This window comes from Primulina tabacum, chromosome 6 (genome assembly GCF_025594145.1).
Source record: "Primulina tabacum isolate GXHZ01 chromosome 6, ASM2559414v2, whole genome shotgun sequence".
Lineage (NCBI taxonomy): Eukaryota > Viridiplantae > Streptophyta > Magnoliopsida > Lamiales > Gesneriaceae > Primulina > Primulina tabacum.
In genome coordinates, this window is record NC_134555.1 from 28,304,034 (window position 1) to 28,317,612 (window position 13,579).

The window sequence follows — 13,579 nt, forward strand, 5'->3', positions numbered from 1 at the left end:
CACCTACCTGTTCAATGGAGACGCCCGCTTATGGTGGGAAGGAGCTTCGGTAGCCCTTACATTGGCTACACTTTCTTGGACCCGTTTTACGGAGGTTTTCTACTCCAAGTATTTTGCTGAGGAGGTTCGCACCAGGCTGACCACCGAGTTCATGAGTCTGAGACAGGGGGATATGTCGGTTACGGAGTTTATCCGTAAGTTCGAGAGGGGCTGTCACTTTGTGCCCCTGATAGCGAATGATGCCAGAGCCAAGCTGATGCACTTCCTGGTGGGCTTACGGCCGATCTTGCGCCGGGATGTTAGGGTATCTGACCCTGCTACTTATGAGGTTGCCGTCTCCAAGGCCTTAGCCGCAGAGCAGGATCTGCGGGATATCGAGAGGGATCGCCAGGGCAAGCGCCCAGTCCAGGCACCGCACCGCCCTCCTCCTCATCAGCATCAGCAGCAGAATAAGAGGCCTTTTGATGGACCGCCCAGGAACCGAGGCCAGCAGCAGCAGCAGCAGCAGCGGGGACGCCCAGCCCCGAGGACTCAGGAGCACCCAGTCTGTCCCAGGTGCTCACATCGCCATCCTGGAGCATGTATGGCTGGCTCAGGAAAGTGTTTTAAGTGTGGCAGTCCAGACCACATGTTGCTGCAGTGTCCTCAGAGGAATCTGCCTACCCAAGGCAGAGTTTTTGCTCTCCATACCGCGGAAACCAACCCGGAGACTATGTTGTTGACAGGTACCTTTAAACTTTAAGTTATTCTTCGAATTTCAGCATTTTGGGAATCGGGATTTAGATTTTGAACTTAGAACTGTTATAGGATTGCATGCTCTACTCAGATTTATTTCGGGGAAATTAAGCTAGAGGAACCTAGACCTTTGCATGTCTATAAGTTTAGATCTTGTAGTGGGATTCAACTTAGAGCTCCGCTCTTTCAGGGAGAATTTTTATATCTGGTTCCGCTACCAAGGCCTTGATAGATTCAGGGGCCACTCACTCGTTTATTTCGGAAGTCTTTGCAAACTTTCTCAAGATCCAGACCATTGGGCTAGATACAGCCTTTTCAGTAGTGTTGCCGTCAGGCGAGGAGATGGCAGCCACCAATGTTATCCGAGATATAGACCTTGAGCTGCACGGTAATCTTGTTTATGCTGATCTGATTGTGCTACCGATGCCGGAATTTGACATCATCCTAGGGATGGACTGGCTATTGAGGAACAGAGTGTTGATAGACTTCCAGCGGAGATCCGTTCTTGTCCGACCGCCTGGAATGGAGCAGTTCTTATTTGAGCCGGACAGGTACTTTCCTTTACCGCGCATTATTCCTTATGTTCAGGCTAGGAAGCTCATGCATAGAGGGTGTCGGGCATTTCTAGCAACCTTTTTATCTGTCCCCGAGGAACCCAGCCAGTCAGCCTCAGATGTTCCGATTGTTAGAGATTTCTTAGACGTTTTTCCCGAAGACGTCTCTGGTATGCCACCAGAGAGAGAGGTGGAGTTTTCCGTTGAGCTTATGCCAGGTACGGCTCCGATATCCAAAGCACCGTACCGTCTAGCACCGACAGAGATGGCAGAGCTTAAGAAGCAGATCCAGGAACTTCTCGACAAGGAGTTCATTCGCCCGAGCTTTTCTCCATGGGGCGCGCCGGTCTTATTTGTGAAAAAGAAGGATGGCTCGATGAGGCTTTGCATTGACTACCGGGAGTTGAACAGGGTTACAGTGAAGAATAAATACCCACTGCCGAGGATTGAGGATCTGTTTGACCAGTTGCAGGGAGCTTCGATTTTCTCCAAGATAGATCTGCGTTCCGGTTATCACCAGTTGAGAGTGAGAGATGCTGATGTCTCAAAGACAGTTTTCAGGACTCGTTATGGCCACTACGAGTTCCTAGTGATGCCGTTCGGTCTGACGAATGCGCCAGCGATCTTCATGGCTCTAATGAATCGCGTATTTCAGCCGTACCTCGACCAGTTTGTGATAGTGTTCATAGATGACATTCTTGTCTACTCCAAGAATCGGGAGGAGCACAGCAGGCATCTGACCACAGTGTTGCAGACATTGCAGAAACATAAACTATTCGCAAAGTTCAGTAAGTGCGAATTCTGGTTAGAGAAGGTGGCGTTCTTGGGCCACATTGTTTCTAGCAGTGGCATTGAGGTAGACCCGGCGAAAGTTGCAGCAGTCAGAGATTGGGTTGTGCCTCAGAATGCATCAGAGATCCGCAGTTTTCTTGGGCTAGCAGGATATTACAGGAAATTCATTCAGGGATTCTCATCCATTGCCGTTCCACTCACAGCACTGACCAAGAAAAATGTGAAGTTTGTGTGGAGCGAGGAGTGTCAGAAGAGCTTTGATACTTTGAAGCAAGCTCTTATCTCAACACCCGTTTTGGCTGTACCGTCAGGATCTGGTGAGTTTGTCCTTTATACCGATGCTTCGAAGCTTGGTTTAGGTGCAGTTTTGATGCAGCATGGGAGAGTGATAGCGTATGCTTCTCGACAGCCGAAAATCCACGAGAAGAACTACCCCACCCATGATCTGGAGTTAGCGGCCGTAGTTTTTGCTTTGAAGATTTGGAGGCACTATCTGTATGGGGAGAAGTGTCAGATCTTTACCGACCATAAGAGCCTCAAGTATTTCTTTACGCAGAAGGAGCTGAACATGCGTCAGAGACGTTGGTTGGAGCTTGTGAAAGACTACGATTGTGACATTAGCTACCACCCGGGTAAAGCTAATGTAGTTGCGGATGCTTTGAGCAGGAAAGTCGCAGTGATGGCTCATTTGACGATGCAGAAACCTCTTCAGATTGAGATGCAGAGGTTTGATCTTGAGACTTACCCTCAAGGTAGAGTTCCTCGTTTATCTACCTTGACTATCCAGTCCTCTCTTTTTGACCGTATTCGCAGCGGTCAGGCAGCAGATGAGCAGTTGGCACAGTGGAAGAAGAGAGATGAAGCTAAGGGCAGTGTTTTGTATACAGTCAGCGACGGTATTGTGAGATACCGAGATAGGATATGGGTTCCTAGCAGTGATTCTATCCGAGCAGACATCTTATCAGAGGCCCATACGTCCCCGTACTCCATTCACCCTGGGAGTACGAAGATGTACAAAGATCTGCAGCTATTGTATTGGTGGCCAGGAATGAAGAAGGACATCAGGCGTTTTGTATCCGAGTGCCTGACTTGCCAGTTAGTGAAGGCCGAGCATCAGAGACCAGCAGGTTTGCTCAAGCCTCTTCCTATTCCCGAGTGGAAGTGGGAGAACATTACCATGGACTTTGTGACCGGATTGCCGAGGTCAGCCAGAGGATCGAATGCTATCTGGGTGATTGTAGATCGTCTTACCAAATCAGCGCACTTCTTGCCTATTAAGACGACTTTCACCATGGTTCAGTATGCAGAGCTGTATATCCGAGAGATAGTCCGACTCCACGGTATTCCAGTTTCTATCGTATCCGACAGAGATCCCAGATTCACTTCCTCGTTTTGGAAGAGTTTGCATTCGACTTTGGGTACGAAGTTGCTGTTTAGCATAGCTTTCCATCCGCAGACAGATGGACAGTCGGAGCGAGTTATTCAGATCTTAGAGGATCTTCTCCGTGCTTGCGTCATTGATTTCTCTGGGAGTTGGGAGTCGAACTTACCATTGGTAGAGTTCACCTATAACAACAGTTTCCAGTCGTCCATAGGTATGGCTCCGTATGAAGCGCTGTATGGTCGCAAGTGTAGATCTCCTGTTCATTGGGATGAAGTAGGAGAGAGAGCAGAGTTGGGTCCAGAGATTGTTCAGCAGGCAGCAGATGTAGTAGTCAAGATCCGTGATAGGATGAGGACTGCTCAGAGCCGACAGAAGAGTTATGCCGATCAGCGGAGGAGAGAGTTAGAGTTTGCAGTGGGCGATCATGTCTTCGTGAAAGTGGCACCTATGAAGGGTGTCATGAGATTTGGCAAGAAAGGGAAGCTCAGTCCGAGATTCATTGGACCGTTTGAGATCCTCGACAGAGTTGGGACGCTAGCGTATCGTGTGGCTCTTCCGCCAAATCTGGCCGGAGTACACAATGTCTTTCACGTCTCCATGCTGAGGAAGTATATGGCAAATCCTTCGCATGTGCTGAATTTCGAGCCGTTGCAGCTTACTCCGAACTTATCTTATGAGGAGAGACCCGTGCAGATCTTAGACAGACAGGAGAAGAAACTTCGGAACAAGTTGGTTAAGCGAGTCAAAGTCAAATGGCTCAACCATTCAGAGGAGGAAGCTACGTGGGAGTCTGAGCCGGAGATGAGAAGTCGATACCCTGAGTTATTCGGTGAGTTCTAATTTCGAGGACGAAATTTATTTAAGGGGGGAAGGATTGTAGAACCCGTAAATCAGTAGACGTATAAGCCATGCATAATTCTAGATTTTTAAATTTAATTGACTTCATTGCATGATTATTTTAAATGCATTTGTTTGAAGTTAATTATTTATTATTTCAGTTCAACAGTTTGATTTTTAGCATTTCAGTTATTTCAGTGAGGCCGGACTGGAGTTGGAGTTTTGAGATAGAATTTAAGATTTGAGAAATATTTCCAGAAGTTAATTTAGCTAGCAAGTAAGTTCATTTAAGTTAAAAAGAAGTTTAAGGAATTATTTAAGTTAGTTGAGGATTTTAATTTAATTATTTGAGGTGATTAAGAAATGAACTCATTTAAGTTATTAAATTAATGGGTTAGCTCACTAAATTAATTAAAGGATTAGTAAGGCTTTCAAGGATTATTAGTTGACTAGATAACAATATTTCCCCTTCATTTTATTGCAATTTTCGGCCCCCATAGTTGCTAGACAATTTAATTGCCAACTCATCAACCTTTTGACCATTTCTTTGCATGTAAGTTGTAGGATAATTCTAGGATTTTTGGGAGCACAATTTAATTAATTGATGGACATATCCTAGACTAGAAAATAAGCAAAATTTCGGCCACCACCTCCTAGAAGCATCCACCAACTCATTTGATATCAATTCAAAATTCAAATTCAAAAGGGGAGTGGACTTGGTCTTGATATGATCCTATTTTTGTGCACCCTTCTCCTCACCTTCATAACCACTCAATCCCTCTCCCTCTCCACCGAAATACCTCACCATTCAGATCCATTTTCAGTGTAAAAATCGTGAGTCTTAGCTAGAGGGAAGGCAAGAAAAAAATCGAGAACTAGAAAGAGCAAGAGAAGCGCTCCACCTCCTCCGTGCCGCGTCGTCGTTGTTTCGTTCGTTTTCTTTCAAAACGAAACCAGGCATGTCTAGATTTCTTTCAAACCTCAATCAAGTCATATTATCATTTATTTTTCAGTACATGATCATGTTTTAGCAAGCAAAAAAAATCGAGATCCATGTCAAAACATTTTGAAACCTCACATGCAGAATTTTCGAATTCATTGGCAAGCTTCACGTTTTTCTGAGTTTTGATGGTTTCAGGTATTGGATCGACTCCAGGCTCCCAAGGCGGCTTGTATACATGTAGTAGGATGCATTAGGACCATGTTGGTCCATTCAAACCAGCCCCATACTTGCTGGAAAACCGAAATGACAGCAAGTTCCCCATAAGTGCAGAAATGTTGTTCGAAAAATTTCAGTTTTGTGTCAAGGGTTGTGGATCTGATCTTGGCTGCCCCAAGGGCCTATAGCCATGGTTGGATCACTTCCCTAGCATGTCTAAGACGTGACTAAGTTGCCCTTTTGGTGGCTTGGTCCATGGCTCATCGGTTTTTAAATAATCAACAAGAACAGCCCCTTTCCCCATTCGGCCCTTCCATTTTTCAGCATATGGTTCGTTTCTTTTGTGGCTTGGTGTGGATCTTGGTTGGCCTATGGCCCTTAGCCACGGTTCATATCATGCTCCTAGATGTCTAGATCGTGCCATGGTCAATCAAATGGCCACTGGAACGACGCAAGACATCGATCATAGCATAAACACTACACACGCATGCACGTTGCTCTCGGTTGGACCCTTCGGTTAAGATTTGGTGTGATGCGGATTGTGGCTGGCCTAGGGCCCTTAGCCATGGTTCAAATCATTCCTTGGGATGTTGGTAAGAGTCTCTGGTCGGTGGTTCATGCCCCAATGGCCGGTAGCCTCGAAAACGACACAAGGAAAAACAAGTGCGCAGCTGCTGTATTTTTGACAGCAAGTATGCTGCTGTTCAGAAGCGTCGTTTGAGTTCTTGGTTGGCTTTTAGCCCATGGCCTTGGACTGGACAGTGCCTCATTGAGTTGGGAAGGTCATGTTTTTGACCGTTCGTCATTTGGATCATTTTTGAGGTCGTACGAGAATTTACGGTGCAATGTGCCAAATTGACTCTCGAAAGAGCGTTTCGTGTTTTGGCCTCCATTTCACCTAGATTTCGACCCTATCATTTTAGGAACATTATTTTATGATTTTTCAGCGTATTTTAATCATGACTATATGTCGGTTCAGTGTCGGTTCAGGTTGGCTCGGAGTCATGATTAAATGCGAAGTCATTAGGCGTCATAGTCGCATCTTTTGAACGTAAATTGCATCGTTGGTCAAGTTTAAGCTATTGCATATTTTTCATGGCACAGTTAGGTTGCAGCGAGCCTGGGAACGATCCAATCCAATCCAGTTGGTAAAATTACAGGAATTTTCATTACGCCAGTTAATTATTTTACGTGCATTAAATAGAAAATGATTATTCTTGAGATTTATGCGATATGGCTTGTGGTTCATTCACTATGTGGGAGTGTTATTTTATACGGTCGCCAGTGACCGATCAGTTCAGTATGGTACCACCCGGTCGCCAGTGACCGGCCGGCTCAGTTCAGTTTCAGCCTCCCCGGTAGCCAGTTACCGATCAGTTCAGCTTAGTGCAGTGGCCACAGGCGTAAAACATAATCTCAACAGAAAATTTTATCAGTTATTTCAGTACAGGCTCCAAGGAGCAAATATTTTTACAGTGACTTCCAGTTCAGTTATGCACGTATTATAATTGCTCAGTACAGATTATTTTCAGTATGCCTCAGGACAGGATATGTTAACTCATGCATATTTTAAATTCAGATTTTTACTCGTTACCTGCGATTTATGCATGCTGAGTCTTTAGGCTCACTAGACTTGATTGTTGTAGGTACTGATGAGGCCAGGGCCGAGGGCGGGGACCAGTGAGCCAGCTTGGGTCGGCAGTAGTGGCACCCGAGGACCTCAGAGCAGCAGTTGTTATTTTCTTCGCAAACAATTTTTATCAGTTGTTGGATATTTTTAAATCGTTGTTGTTGGCAAAAACTTTGATTTTCTTCCGCTGCAATATTTTGAAATATTGAACTTGATTCACCAGTGATTTTATGAATGAGGCCATTTAAGTTCTTTTAAAAAGAAAATCTTTAATTTTCCGCAAATTTCCAAGAAAAGAGTTTTAGGTCTTTCACAATCAGATCCGCATAAACAAGATTACCGTGCAGCTCAAGGTCTATATCTCGGATAACATTGGTGGCTGCCATCTCCTCGCCTGACGGCAACACTACTGAAAAGGCTGTATCTAGCCCAATGGTCTGGATCTTGAGAAAGTTTGCAAAGACCTCCGAAATAAACGAGTGAGTGGCCCCTGAATCTATCAAGGCCTTGGTAGCGGAACCAGATATAAAAATTCTCCCTGAAAGAGCGGAGTTCTAAGTTGAATCCCACTACAAGATCTAAACTTATAGACATGCAAAGGTCAAGGTTCCTCTAGCTTAATTTCCCCGAAATAAATCTGAGTAGAGCATGCAATCCTATAACAGTTCTAAGTTCAAAATCTAAATCCCGATTCCCAAAATGTTGAAAGTCGAAGAATAACTTAAAGTTTAAAGGTACCTGTCAACAACATAGTCTCCGGGTTGGCTTCCGCGGCATGGAGAGCAAAAACTCTGCCTTGGGTAGGCAGATTCCTCTGAGGGCACTGCAGCAACATGTGGTCTGGACTGCCACACTTAAAACACTTTCCTGAGCCAGCCATACATGCTCCAGGATGGCGACGTGAGCACCTGGGACAGACTGGGTGCTCCTGAGTCCTCGGGGCTGGGCGTCCCCGCTGCTGCTGCTGCTGTTGCTGCTGGCCTCTGTTCCTGGGCGGTCCATGAAAAGGCCTCTTATTCTGCTGCTGATGCTGATGAGGAGGAGGGCGGTGCGGTGCCTGGGCTGGGCGCTTGCCCTGGCGATCCCTCTCGATATCCCGCAGATCCTGCTCTGCGGCTAAGGCCTTGGAGACGGCAACCTCATAAGTAGCAGGGTCAGATACCCTAACATCCCGGCGCAAGATCGGTCGTAAACCCACCAGGAAGTGCATCAGCTTGGCTCTGGCATCATTCGCTATCAGGGGCACAAAGTGACAGCCCCTCTCGAACTTACGGATAAACTCCGTAACCGACATATCCCCCTGTCTCAGGCTCATGAACTCGGTGGTCAGCCTGGTGCGAACCTCCTCAGCAAAATACTTGGAGTAGAAAACCTCCGTAAAGCGGGTCCAAGAAAGTGTAGCCAATGTCAGGGCTACCGAAGCTCCTTCCCACCATAAGCGGGCGTCTCCAGTGAACAGGTAGGTGGCACATCGGACTCGGTCTGCGTCCCCCAGCTCCATAAAATCGAAGATAACCTCGAGGGATTTGATCCATCCCTCGGCAACCATGGGGTCAGATGCCCCAGAGAATTCCTTCGGGCGCATCTTCATGAATCGCTCATACACCGCCTCGGGCCCTGTCGGCCTGGCTGCGGCTGCGGCTACGGCTGCGGCGTTGCCCCCCGCAAACTGTGCGAAGAACTGTGCCATCCCAGCTAACATCTGGGCACTCATGTCCGGTGGGGGCGGTGGAGGAGGTGGTAGGTCTCCCTCCGGTCTATGCTCCTCTCTGTCCTCTCGGCGAGGCTCCACCTCTCTGTTGCACTCTAAAATGCGTCTAGGGGGCATACTGTTCCAACATAACCCATACGTAACTAACATGCATAATTCCATAATTTATTTTAAATGAACTCTGAAATACTGAAAATCTGGAAGCATACTGACAAAATAATTCATGCTATAACTGAAATGCTGAACAAAATGCTGAACTGAAAAAACTTACAGACCAAAGGCGTGGCTTCGTGAGCTTCTCGCGGTCAGTAGTAGTGAAAACCTATACAGAACCACCGCTCTGATACCAACTGTGAAGGCCCTCGAACTACTTGCTTGAAAATTTGCGGAAAATTAAAAATTTTCTTTTTAAAAGAACTTAAATGGCCTCATTCATAAAATCACTGTTGAATCAAGTTCAATATTTCAAAATATTGCAGCGGAAGAAAATCAAAGTTTTGCCAACAACAACGATTTAAAAATATCCAACAACTGATAAAAATTGTTTGCGAAGAAAATAACAACTGCTGCTCTGAGGTCCTCGGGTGCCACTACTGCCGACCCAAGCTGGCTCACTGGTCCCCGCCCTCGGCCCTGGCCTCATCAGTACCTACAACAATCAAGTCTAGTGAGCCTAAAGACTCAGCATGCATAAATCGCAGGTAACGAGTAAAAATCTGAATTTAAACTATGCATGTGATAAAATATCCTGTCCTGAGGCATACTGAAAATAATCTGTACTGAGCAATTATAATACGTGCATAACTGAACTGGAAATCACTGTAAAAATATTTGCTCCTTGGAGCCTGTACTGAAATATCTTGTAAAATTTTCTGTTGAGATTATGTTTTACGCCTGTGGCCACTGCACTAAGCTGAACTGATCGGTAACTGGCTACCGGGGAGGCTGAAACTGATCTGAGCTGGCCGGTCACTGGCGACCGGGTGGTACCATACTGAACTGATCGGTCACTGGCGACCGTATAAAAATAACACTCCCACATAGTGAATGAACCACAAGCCATATCGCATAAATCTCAAAAAAATAATCATTTTCTATTTAATGCACGTAAAATAATTAACTGGCGTAATGAAAATTCCTGTAATTTTACCAACTGGATTGGATTGGATCGTTCCCAGGCTCGCTGCAACCTAACTGTGCCATGAAAAATATGCAATAGCTTAAACTTGACCAACTATGCAATTTACGTTCAAAAGATGCGACTATGACGCCTAATGACTTCGCATTTTATCATGACTCCGAGCCAACCTGAACCGACACTGAACCGACGTATAGTCATGATTAAAATACGCTGAAAAATCATAAAATAATGCTCCTAAAATGATAGGGTCGAACTCTAGGTGAAATGGAGGCCAAAACACGAAACGCTCTTTCGAGAGTCAATTTGGCACATTGCACCGTAAATTCTCGTACGACCTCAAAAATGATCCAAATGACGAACGGTCGAAAACATGACCTTCCCAACTCAATGAGGCACTGTCCAGTCCAAGGCCATGGGCTAAAAGCCAACCAAGAACTCAAACGACGCTTCTGAACAGCAGCATACTTGCTGTCAAAAAAATACAGCAGCTGCGCACTACAAGACTTGCATTGGTTTCGAGACTATCGGCCATTAGGGGCGTGAACCACCGACCAGAGACTCTTACCAACATCCCAAGGAATGATTTGAACCATGGCTAAGGGCCCTAGGCCAGCCACAATCCGCATCACACCAAATCTTAACCGAAGGGTCCAACCGAGAGCAACGTGCATGCGTGTGTAGTGTTTATGCTATGATCGATGTCTTGCGTCATTCCAGTGGCCATTTGATTGACCATGGCATGATCTAGACATCTAGGAGCATGATATGAACCGTGGCTAAGGGCCATAGGCCAACCAAGATCCACACCAAGCCACAAAAGAAACGAACCATATGCTGAAAAATGGAAGGGCCGAATGGGGAAAGGGGCTGTTCTGACGTTTTGATTAAAAACCGATGAACCATGGACCAAGCCACCAAAAGGGCAACTTAGTCACGTCTTAGACATGCTAGGGAAGTGATCCAACCATGGCTATAGGCCCTTGGGGCAGCCAAGATCAGATCCAACCCCTTGACACAAAACTGAAATTTTCGAACCACAATTTTCTGCACCTAAGGGACTTGCTGTCATTCTGAATTTCCAGCAAGCATGGGGCTGGTTTGAATGGACCAACATGGTCCTAATGCATCCTACTACATGTATACAAGCCGCCTTGGGAGCCTGGAATCGAACCAATCACCTGAAACCACAAAACTCAGAAAAACGTGAAGCTTGTCATGAAAGGGCCGAAATTCTGCATGTGTGTTCCAAAAATATTTTGACATGTATCTCGGTTTTTGCTTGCTAAAACATGATCATGTACTGAAAAATAAATGATAATATGACTTGATTGAGGTTTGAAAGAAATCTAGACATGCCTGGTTTCGTTTCGAAAGAAAACGAAAAGAAGAGACGAGACGGCGCGGAGGAGACGGAGTGGCTTGCTTCTCTACCTTTCTTGGCTCTCGATTTTTCTCCCTTTATCCCTAGCTGCTATCCACGTTTTTTCTACTGAAAAGGGGTCTTATTTTCGGTGGAGGTGGAGGGGGGAGTGATGGTTATGAAGGTGAGGAGAAGGGTGCACAAAAATAGGATCATATCAAGACCAAGTCCACTCCCCTTTTGAATTTGAATTTTGAATTGATATCAAATGAGTTGGTGGATGCTTCTAGGAGGTGGTGGCCGAAATTTAGCTTGATTCTAGACTAGGATATGTCCATTTATTTAATTAAATTGTGCTCCAAAAAATCCTAGAATTATCCTACTAATTACATGCAAAGAATTGGTCAAAGTTGGTGAGTTGGAAAATGAATCTTCTAGCACTAAGGGTGGCCGAAAAATGCATGATAAAATAAAGGGAAATGTTGATTATCTAGTCAACTAATAATCCTTGAAAGCCTTACTAATCCTTTAAATAATTTAGTGAGCTAACCCCTTAATTTAATAACTTAAATGAGTTCATTTCTTAATCACCTCAAATAATTAAATTAAATCTTCAAACCTTCCTTTCTAACTTAAATAAACTTAGTTACTAGCTAAATTAACTTCTGGAAATATTTCTCAAATCTTAAATTCTATCTCAAAACTCCAACTCCGGTCCGGCCTCACTGAAAATACTGAAATGCTAAAAAATCAAACTGCTGAACTGAAATAATGAATAATTAACTTCAAATAAATGCATTTAAAATAATCATGCAATGAAGTCAATTAAATTTAAAAATCTAGAATTATGCATGGCTTATACGTCTACTGATTTACGGGTTCTACATACAACTAGTAGTGATCCATCTCCCAGAGTTTTATCTTCATTGTTAGAGAGATAAGATCAGTTTCCAATTGTTGAAATACTGCTCTGTCTTCCTAGGCGGTTGGACCAGTTGGGTATAGTTCAGCTTCAGTTCGGCAGTCACTTCAGCTAGCCTCTTCATCCTCATTATATCAAAGAAGTAAAGTTACCTTTCTAAGGCCTGTGCGATTGTTATTGCTTTTACATTTTTCAGAACCATAGTGTAACGTCCCAAAAATTTGAAGGTCCACGTGAGCCACATGCATGGAAGTTATCAAATTTCTTATGTATTTTAATTAATTTTTATTTTTAATGCATTAAATGCTTGATTTTAACATTAATATGTTTGTTTAATTCTTGGTTCATAAATATTGCATGATATAGGTCTTTTAACAATATTTCACGCTCGAACGAGGAACGAAGACTGGGGACAGTTAAGAAAAATGTTTTATTAAATAATTATTTTTAATTATTTAATATATGATTTAAATGTGAGGGATTTTTGAAAATGGGCTTTTTAAGGTATTTTAACGCCTCGAGCCGTATTTTAAAACAGCATTCAATTTTTAGCAAAACAGAGGACTTTTTGACGGTTCGGTAATATTTTAAAAAATTTACCAAAACAAAATATTTTACGAAAGTGTTATTGGGTTTAATGGACATATTTTAATATATACTGGGCCTAAACTCCTACACATATTTATTATTTTTAATTATGGGCCCAATACACACTTAATTTAATATCAAACCCTACCCCTAAAATGCCCGAGATCTTAGTTTGATACTTTTGAATTATCTCATATTATGAATAAAGGAATGGAAGAACAGACATAGAGAGGCGACGTTGCAATTCGAGTTTTGGTGGTACAGTAGAGTCAGTGCACCCGCGCCATAAAAGTGACCGCACCTGCGGTGTTGGGACAGAGAGGGCAACGCACCCGCGGTCCAAAAGCAAGCGCACCCGCGGTCGTTCCTTCTGAATTTGTGGAAGTGATCCAGTACGCTCAGCGCACCTGCGGTACAGAGTGAGCGCACCCGCGGTGTGACGTGCAGAATAAAGAATGAAACATGTGTCTTCACCATGCAAGATATATATATATAAATTGTCCTCATTTCCTTCATTTCAGCAGCCAAAGACCGAGAGCAAGTACCGAAATTCCTTCAAGCTTCAAGATGTATTAGAAACTTGATTGTGCAACATTTAACCATCCGATTTTGAATCCGAGCTTAGATTCTTGCTCCTTGCAACATAGGCTTCTAAAGGATGTAAGTTTTGTTATGTTCTTGCTTGAATTGAAATAGCATGTTAGGGAAATAAGATTTTGAGCTATATGATGTGTTCTTAATATGTTGAGATAAGTAGAATCGAAAC